General features: G+C 33.2%; 1 protein-coding gene across 3 annotated transcripts in view; it reads left to right on the top strand.

The window, feature by feature from the left end:
- Positions 1-10332, top strand: part of LOC106790933 (putative polypeptide N-acetylgalactosaminyltransferase 9) — a 174376-nt gene that overhangs the window by 49743 nt on the left and 114301 nt on the right. Inside the window, exon 1 of one of the 3 annotated variants that reach the window (XM_014756211.1) lies at positions 8560-8580. The exons of the other annotated variants lie outside the window; for them this stretch is intronic. The gene's annotated coding sequence lies outside the window, so the exon portion shown is untranslated. Of the gene's footprint in view, positions 1-8559; positions 8581-10332 lie in introns of those variants that run through there. 3 annotated transcript variants of the gene reach the window in all.

Below are 10332 nucleotides of genomic sequence, written 5' to 3'. Positions count from 1 at the left end.
TGTTGTTATCATCATCTATTCTTGCCCTTTTATTGCTACAAGAAGCATGCTCACGCCTATGAGTAGTAACCTTTTGCCATGGTGGGAATGTGGCTGATGTATGCATATCCCGGTCAAGGATATGCGAAAGGTTTATTGCCATGAGCCGGTGACCGATTTGTTAAATTTGAAAATTAAACAMYCAGKTAACGTATTTRTYCGTTATACGTACAATGTAAACAATAATGTTATAAACACGCGGATCAACACTCTGAACGTCCGTACACTTCGAATGCTAAGACGCGACTCTGAAATATAGTGAGAAAAAGAAAAAAAAAAATACATGGAATAAATGGAATGTCGATAAGTGCAAAATAACTGGTTTCAAAGAATAAAAGTTTAAACTTATGGTTAGATATATGCATATGCGTGAGTGTGTATATGTGTAAACAGAGATTACGTCTTCGTAGTTGGGAGAAGCATAAATTAGTACTTAGGTACTACTCGTTGCTTCGATTTCAAGCTTCGCTCCAATTTGCATAAAGTTGTCAACGGCGCCCGTATTTCGCGTCCGTGCACTCGTATTTTAATTAAATTCAAATGCAGATTAAATTAACGCCATAAACTGCAGGAGTCCGAGCGTAAGCGTCTCCACCAATTGGACATCTCTCTTTCTTTCTCTTCTTTATTTTCAACTTTTACAACGATTATTTCGTAATTCGTTCGAGTAAATGTCGATTAGTTGTCTGTCTCTAGGTGATCAAAATGAGAATAAAAAGAAAAAGAACAGAATTTACTTTGACACATGTATACTTACTTTTTTTTTTTTTTTTAACGAGCATAAATACGCGATGCTAATGCTTAAATGTTGAGAAAGGAATGAATGGCCGGTGAAGATGGGGGAGAAACATTTTTTTCTCGAATGTAATAGAAAATAAATAGATAGGAAGAAAATTGAGAAAAAGAGGGATAGCACTCGATCACGCACGGGACTCCTTTTGGGATACTTTTTCAGCACGAATAATCGAGTGGTAATTTATCGTCGTGCTTAATTAACTCACGATCGTTAATGAGCCCCTGGTGGGGAGGAGGGGGAGTGTGGAGAGGGATCGGATGCACCGTGTTTAATCCTAAAAAGCCGTGTTTGTGTAAGGGTCGTAAAGAAGAGCCCGAAGTAACGCCGAGAACGTAATTTAGGCTGGATTAACGACTTCAACACGGTCTTTCAATTACTTCCTATCCGTGGGGGAGGAAACGTTCCTTTTAACCCTGTCGTTTAAACTTTCTTTTTCTTAGTTCAATTGATAACAAAAATATTATATCGCGCGTTTATATTGAAAAAAAACACAAACAAAAGAAATAAAATATTTCTTTTTGTCGAGGCTTAAAACTTTTCAACCCATCTTCGTATCTAAATTCTGTGCAATTATTAATATTTTAGAAATGCAAGAACACTGGTGAGAAAGATGAGAGTAGTTAATAGACGATGGTATAAAAATGATTATCTTTGAAGATAAACAATTATCTTGGGACAGGTGACTTACGACTAGTTTACGACTTAAGCCTAACTAGTTGGTTCTCGTTGACGATCGAAGAAGAAATTACATTTAAATAATGCATACTCTCGACGCATATGCGATTCATGTTAGGAAGAAAAAAAAGGGAAGAGGGTTGAGCGGTATTTCAATGAATTTTAAAGCTCGTACTGTTCTTTCAGCTACCAATTCTTCTTCGTTTTTTTTTCAAGAGAGAGAGAGAGAGAGAGAGAAAGAGAGGCGCGAAGTAATTCAAAGCAAACGCGAGAGTAATAGAATTTTATTAGAATTCAATGCTATTGCTTCTCTCTAGAAGCTTTTATCCATTAGAACGGATATGTTTTTTTATTTTTTATTTTCTCTGCATATGGGCATATATATAAATACACATACATACTCGTATATATGTATATATATAGTGTAGGCAGATCGTGTAGTCTTTCTTTATTTTGTATTTGCTTTTTGCTACGATCAACGGAGATGATTCTTTCGTTCGTTCGGTGGTCTCGAACGAATTGCATTCTAAATAATGCATCATTCGTCGGAAGGTTTTGACCGGAACCTAAAAATATAGCGATGCATAAAAGTGATATACAGTTAGAATGAAATTACTCTTTCTATGGTAACTACTTATGAGCATTAGAAATACGACGATAGATAATATCAGAGATTAACGAAGGAAATGATGTCATTTTAAAGTATAACCTTCGAGTATTGGCAAATATACTCTACTCTTTTTATTGTTTTTTTGACGATGAACGTGATCGTTGTTACATTTATTATAACTTCTTCGAAACGTTTCGTCGTATAGAAATATATATCCAAGATAATTAATTCGTTTCATTACTTTTGTGTCCCGTTTCAGAAACAATTGTTTTCTTTTTCCACTCGTTTTAATTTTTAATTTTCTTTTTTGTTTCTTTCTCTTTTCCTTACTGTAAAAATAATAGAAATGTTGTTATTGTGAGGTTGTACGGTCGTGTTGGTTCCTACTTCCGTACTGTGCACGCTCTCGTGCACGCGCTTTCTCACTCTGCTTGAAAAAGAATTGTTATCCTTTTCCACTTCCACGTTGTAAGGGAGGAAGGAGTTGATCCAGAAATAATAAACTTCAAATGTGATGAATTGAAAATACATATATATTTTAATACTCGTTCTATAGCAGATTAGTGTGACGCTTGGATCCTGTATCACTATCTGCTCTAATCTTGTTGTATATTACTAGCAGTAACCTCTAATTTACTAACTAGCCGACTTGTGTGCTGAATTGCATTATGTGCGGATCACCTGAGTGTGATTCCGCCTAACGAGTATGGACAACTGAAGCAATTGATTCAACTAAAATTGAGACGTAGCGGTCTTTTCCGCCACTTCTAAGGTGTCTCACCAAGGATACATCACTCTTCAAGTTCTAGGAATTTAAAATAAGATACCGAACGCGATATCTAGGTAGCTATCGATAATCTTCGGATATTTGCCGATGAAATAAAATATCGTGATCTTAAACAAATATTCCCTAATTTTTGTAAAACCCTTTGTCGGGTATATTTATATTTGTGCATACTATCTGAATTTTCCCTTGAGATAAATTCCTTTAAGTGTTCCGACAAATGATGGAACAGATATATTTGTTTGACATAGATAAACATCAAATTTGTATTTTATTGAAATATTTTTTGAAAATTCTTACGCTGGTTTCATATTTTTTCTTACACGTTAATAATCTATGTTAATATATGTTAAATACATGTCGTACTTTATGCATTTTGTTTAACTTTTCCGTTCAAATATATATGATGATGTTAAAACTAGTGTTTTATTAAAAGTCACGTTATTACAATGTACTTTTTTTTATTTTTTTTTCTCTCTCTCTCTCTCTCTCTCTTTCTTCCGTGTTTTAACTTCTCAATATTTTTTCATTTTTCTACAGTTGGTTTAATTTTATTCAATTTTATTTTTTCTTCATACCACGTTCTTCGCGCTATGCATATATATTTACTAATCTTCATAGTAATCTTCTAACTTGGTGTTTGCAAGTTGTAGCTTATTCTTAATACATTTACAGTTATTTCTCTTGCAGTATATTTACTTACTCTGCTGTTTTCTTATACGGTATATATTATGAGATATTCATGTTTTTGTTAAAAGTGTTTAAATAATTCTATACGTGTTTTCGCGTAGTACCCGACACGAAGAAAACTTTGAGCAAATTAATTTGTCGTCTTTATTTCGCAGTAGGTAGACATATATGTATAGGGTGTTACAATAAATCTCCCCACAAATGTTTAAAATTAATTTTTTTTTTCTAAACAAAGTCACATGCGAACAAATTTGATTCTATTTGTATTACCAATTAGGGGACACCCTGTGTATATTATATTTAAACTTAAATAAGCGAACAATATTATAATTAACTTGTGTAGTCAAGAAATTACGTAATTAAAGTATATTTAATTATCCGATATATAATCTGAAGAGAAACGTTTCCGCCTTTTAAACCCTTATTTATACCCCTTATTATATAAACTTTTATAATATAGATAGTAAAGTTTGTTCATTCGCGTAACGGTTGCGGAACCGAACCCACTGACCGTATAATCGAATAAAACGAGTGCTCTTCAAATGACATAGAGTTGGTGACATTTATGTTAAAGATAAATTTAATAAATAACCATAGGAACGTTTCTACATTTTTCTCGCGGAACAAAGTTTATCACTTAACTAGTATAAATAGGACAATAGGTGATATGAAAGAGACAAGGAGAAATAAAATAGAAATAAAGAAATAGGAGAGTAAAATGGTAGGTAAGAAGATTGGATAGAAAGAAGAGATGCCTTGAAGTCTTGAAGTCTTGAATAATGATTAAATAAAAGATTTTTCATTCCAGGAAGCTAGGAAAAGGATCTTTAACAAGATCCTTTTTACAAATGCCAACTCACAAACTTATAACGTTTTAATGATTAATTAATTATTTTTCAAGTGGCTAAGTATAAAATATCAAAGTTTCTCCTCTTTCTCCTCCTTATCCTCCTCCTCCTCCTCCTCCTCCTTCTCATTCAACTTTGAATAAATAGTCAAGAAGCCTGTTCCGCGAAAAATGATGATAATTGTTTCCAACATTTCATAACGACGAATCTTCATCTCCGAACAGAATAATTGCAATCATAACATTCTAATTTTGTAACTTTCACGAAGGGAAAAAGAAGAAGAACAAAAATTATGCCAGTGTTCGTAAGAGGAGAGAAAGAGCAAGAGAGAGAGAGAGAGAGAGAGAGAGAGAGAGAGAGAAGTCATACGAGTACTCGTCGCTCTCTCGTTAATTATCAAAATTAATTAGTAAATGTCTAATTTCGAGTATGATTTTTGTTCATCGAAATCTCCACTCCTTTGTCATTACCTTTCCTTCTCCGGTTTTCGCTCACTTTTACCCTTTCTCTTTCTCTTCTCTCCCTCTCTCTCTCTCTCTGTCCCTTTTCTGTCGGAAGCTTTAGATAAAATCGTTATTTCCTGTTCGGACTTTGTTGTTCGACGATAGGAAAAAAAATAAATAAAGAAAAAAGAAAGATATAGTGAAACGTTCGTTAGGATGGAATTCGTTTGGAGGAAAATAGAGAAAGAGAGAGAAAATATATGTGTGTGTGTGTGTGAGTGAGAGAGAGAGAGACAATGTACTACCTTGGCAATTTCTTCTTTTCTTTTATTGCATCCAGTCCCTGTAAAGGGTAAGAGAGAAAGAGAAAGAAAGAGAAAAAACGCGGAAACTTGTACTGTAGGTTACAAGACGCGAAGTACCACCGAAATTGGCAAGCACCAAGGAGTTTTGCTCCGGATGTCTAATCGATTAGAACTCTTCCCATTCCTTTTCCATTCCAATTCAAGAACTCCTTCCGGACGAATCTTCGAACTTTTCCTCGTTTCTTCGCGAAGCAACCGAATCACCGATAGATCCTAACTATCCCAACTTTTTCTTTACGAAAAAGAGGGAGTAACAGAGAGAAATAGAGTATCGAAAATACTTTTACTCTGAATGAAGAAAGTATATACGCATATTTACGTATTTATATTACAATACGTACTTGTGAAAATTAGATCGTATCGAATTTGAATATCGAAATGATTCGATATTGTTAACATTATTATAGCTTTTTTTTGTTTCAATCCAAGGTTTTAATTCTTTTTAAACTGCTATCTATATATATACACGATCGAATTGATATTCTTCTTTGTAACAAATTGGAGTGTTATTATTACGTTTAACATCATTTCTGAGCGTTCAGTAATCAAAGGGTTAAAAAGTGTCTACAAATATTCATGTTACTCTCCAGTCGGCCGGCGATGGGGAGGAGGGTGTACATCTCACGTTAGGAAACATTGTAGGTATATATAAATATTTGTGACAATTTGGAAAATAATATTTCGAAGGTGTGTGATGCGAAAGTTGCGTATTTTCGGCGAATTGTTTAGGCGATAACTTTTGTAAAAAAAAACTCGAGGTCCTGTTAAAACGGTTATACTTTACGATGTCAAAAATTTGGTAGAAATTTCGTGAACACACCTTTTCGAAACTTATTTTAGATAAGTTATCGTCAAAGTTCTTCTTACTCGCCGGTATTACGATAGCATAGAGTTCCTTATGATATCATCGTTTTCTCAGTATACTTTCCCTATGTATCTTTTAATTTATGAATTTTCCTAGGATGTTTTGGGAGAAAGTTGAAAAGAGGTTATCACTGTTCTCCTTAACCTGTTCCCCCCTGTTAGTCGCCCGTAAACTTTCATAAAAGTCCTTTTCGCCTACGTTCGCTTGTTCCAAATTGCAACGGTTGCATCGGACGCCTTGCTCGTTTCTCTCCCGTACGGTATTTCAATTGAGAAAGTGTTACGCAAAATGTAATCCTAGAGAGAGAGAGAGAGAGAGAGAGAGAGAGAGACTTCGTAAGAGGGCACAGTCTGGACGATAAAATATCGGAAATGGTTAAAGTTAATTAACTTTCTTATCTATATTATCGGAGGGAACATTCCGAGAGAACTATCGAATAGTTAAAGAACGAGAAGTATAATATTATATCTGATTCAATATTTTATATTATCGATTATTCGATGTACATATGCAATATTTAGTAGTCATTTTTAATCGATATCATTTCATTTACGTAAGCCAGTATTTACACAAATTCTACCCTATTATTATTATTAAATGCAATTTAATTATTGTTTGTAGGAATATTGTCGTTTCAAAACCAAGGTCTATCTTTGTACGATACACTTGTAATGTAGTTTTCGTAACAGTGATAATAATTTATTAAGTATTTATCCATTCATTAATTATACGATCTTTTTCCTCAGTTGTGTATGCTCAGCTTCGGATAACTTATCATCGTTCCTTCGACTTCTGACACCTGCCTTAACAATTGCATTTTCTTTACGATGTCGAGGAAAGCCGCTTCCATGCTCTCGTGACCGTGAAATCGTACAATGGTTATACGATACTCGTTCCAAGTACTAGCTGTAGCACTTACGTATTATCCGCTCGAGACACTGACAGCAGGCTTGGTTAACTCATTTTTCTTTAACATTCTACTTATTCGTAATTTTACTCGTTCAAAGTGTTACCGAATCCGAATCGATCATGTGTCTCCTCTCATTTCTACAAAATTTTACGACATTTTCTTTGATTTATTTTCGAAATTCGATGAAACAATTTGTTGAGAATGATTTACTGCTAGATTGAAAAAAAAAACAAACAAGAATAAAAACCGAATGAAAAGTAATTTTTGCTCATATTTGAACGATTTTCTTTAATTATTTACCGATAGATAAATCATGCCGCATATCTGTAATTTAATATTATGTTATTCAGGTAAAAATAATAAACTGTTAGATACATCTTCATTCAAAGAAGACACCACCATATAGTAACGATAATTGAGATAGATTATCAACTGTAAGAAGAAACTTCTTGTTGGATCGTCGGCTCCCATTAAAGAAATATACACGGAAAGAAATGGTAGAAGCAACATAAATTGCGATATAGTAGAAGAACCTAAAAAGAAACGTTATTTCTCTCGGATATTATTTCTCGGATTTTGTTAATCCTCTTTTCGATATCCTCAAAAAGTACATTTACGAAGCATCCGGAAATTACAACAAAAATATTACTGTTTAAACGTTCCCTGGTATATATATATATATATATTAATCACTTTTTCTTTTATATCTATTATAATTAGATAGATAATAATACGTTAGTTCCGAGTTTCACTGATATTGTTTATCTCTTTCCATATTTAAAAATAGATAAATAATAAATTGGTTTGTTATTTTCCTTTTTCTCCCGTAAAAAAAAAAACATTTTATTCAATCGGTAAAACTAATAGTGGAAAATAATTCTCTTACAATGGATTGAAATAGTATAATTTTAGAAAACTATAGATTACAATAGAAATATCGAAAAGATCGATTCTATCGTTAGATTGTTTTCTTGTTTTTTTTCTCGAACGTTTCGTGGCAGGAATTATTATAAGTATTTGAAATACATATTTATATATACTTATATTGCAACACTAACTGAAGACGAAGCTCTCGGACGTTCGGTTTTCTCATAAAGGCCATTGAAAGTATTCGCTCTTCTCCTACTTCTTCCTTCACATTCTCCTTCCTCCTCGAGGTAGCAGGTCGCAGGTAGTAGTATAGGTAGGTAGGCAGGTAGGTTGGTAGGTAGGTAGTGGGTAGATACTCACGGTATGCTTGCTCGTTCGGCCTTCGTTGACTTTCAGTTCTTACCTGAACGCCGTCAGGTGTACTCGGTTTTTTCCTCTTCGCTTTCTAGTCTTTTAAAAACATTTCTTCGATCGATTTAACGAATCCAAACAAAAACAAACATAATAATAATACTATTACTAATAATAATCGCGTAGTTTTATTCATCGTTAAAACAACGTTTCTATAATAATTGTAAGTGATTAACATTACAGGTTTGATTTTTTATTTGTGTTTGTGTGTAAAAGAATGTGTCTCGTCGTATATATAAAGAACCATTGGATTAATCAAAATGATTTCGAAAAGGTCGGTGAGTTTATATTTGTTGCGTTGTTTTTATTTTCACGTTTCAAGTTGTTTTTCTATTTCTTTCTATCTTTATCCTATTCTCCCTTCCCCCATCACCATCACCACCACCACTACCACCACTATCACCTCCTTCTCTCTCTCTCTCTCTCTCTCTCTCTCTCTCTCTCTCTCTCTCTCTCTCTCTCTTTCGTAAATAGAAAAGAATTTTATTTTATTTTATTTTTAGACTTATATATCACGGATCACGAAGTAAAAGCCAGCTGGCGATGCTGTATTGAATTATAAAGAGAGATAGAGAGAGAGAGAGAGAGAGAGAAAGAGAGCTTTGTCGCAAATTTCATCTCGTGACAGGACGGAAAACACGCGGAGAGAAGCGACGCTTATAGGATTAACCGCATGGAACATACTGCCGATCGTTTCGACATTACTTACGCGAAAGGTTACACACTGGACCGTACCGGGCATATCCGATTATTAATAGCCATCGAAAAATCGCGAGCTCTGTTCACTAAAAAAAAAAAAAAAATAAAAAAGGAAATTGTCCTAGTAAAAGATTCGTATGTATTTTTTGTCTTTCTCTTTTTCTTCTTTTTTCTTTTTCAACTATAGATTCTTTTTGATATATCGTTTTTTGAAAATTTATTTATGCATTTCCCCGTAGTAAAGATTACAGCTCTTTATCGACTTCGAACGTTTTCAAAATATATTGTTCGAATTTATATTATCCTTTGAATGCATTTATATGAAAAGAAGAATAGAAGATATGACTCAAAGATGCTTACTACTTTTTAAAATCCCTTTTTTCTTCTTCTATTCCGTGTGTTTTTTTTATTGATTTTTCTAAACCCAAACTATTTGAAAAATTTGCATTTCATAGCAGAGTTTACGTTGTACCGATTCGAATTTTATTTTCGAATGCATTTTTGAAAAGGAAAAAAGATAATTCGTCTTAAGGATGCTTACTTTTTAAAATCCCTTTTTTTCTTCTTCTTTTTCTTTTTAGTCAATGGGTTATTTTTTTTTTATTGATTTTTTTTAACCCACCATTTTTGGAATATTTTCTCATTCCATCGGAGAAATTACATTCTTTCTGCGACTCGATTGTTCGAAAATATAATATTAGCGGAATTTATCTTCGAATGCAATTCCTGAAAAGAAGAAAAGAAAATTCGATTAAAGGATGCTTACTTTTTCATTGATGTTATTAATCTGCCATTTTTTGAAAAATTTGTTCATTCCATCGCGGAGATTACATTTTATCGATTATACAATTGTTTGAAAATAAATCGTATGAATGTATTTTCGAGTGTATTTTTGAAGAGAAGATTTAAAGGCTGTCTTTATTCGTTCTCTTGGTCATCGTTCCACGGTTTTACCGTTCTTTGACTGCTACTTGTCGTTTCATTCTCTTTCCCTAGCTCCCTCCCTCCCTTGTAACCATAAACGGGTCGTCCGTTTCAATTATTTGATGACTACTAAGCTTCGAATCAAATCGGATCTTGTTTCCTCGTTTGCTTAGGTTTTTTCTTTTTATATAGTTTTAATTTAAAAGAAATTTAAATGTCTGTCTTTTAGGTTCATTCGATGAAGCGTACAGAAATAATTGTGACGACGTGTTTGTATATTAGATATTTCTTCATTCATGTTAGTTTCTTAAAAAAATCTGAACGCTTCAACGGCATGTTTTTTCTCCTTTTATTAAAAAAACATACAATATTAAATTCATTCATAAAATTCATTCATATAAAG

Source organism: Polistes canadensis, unplaced genomic scaffold, assembly GCF_001313835.1.
Source record: "Polistes canadensis isolate GaletaPanama2010 unplaced genomic scaffold, ASM131383v1 scaffold_271, whole genome shotgun sequence".
Classification (NCBI taxonomy): domain Eukaryota; kingdom Metazoa; phylum Arthropoda; class Insecta; order Hymenoptera; family Vespidae; genus Polistes; species Polistes canadensis.
Note: the sequence above shows the minus strand (reverse complement) of the source record. Positions and strands in the feature narration are given on the sequence as shown.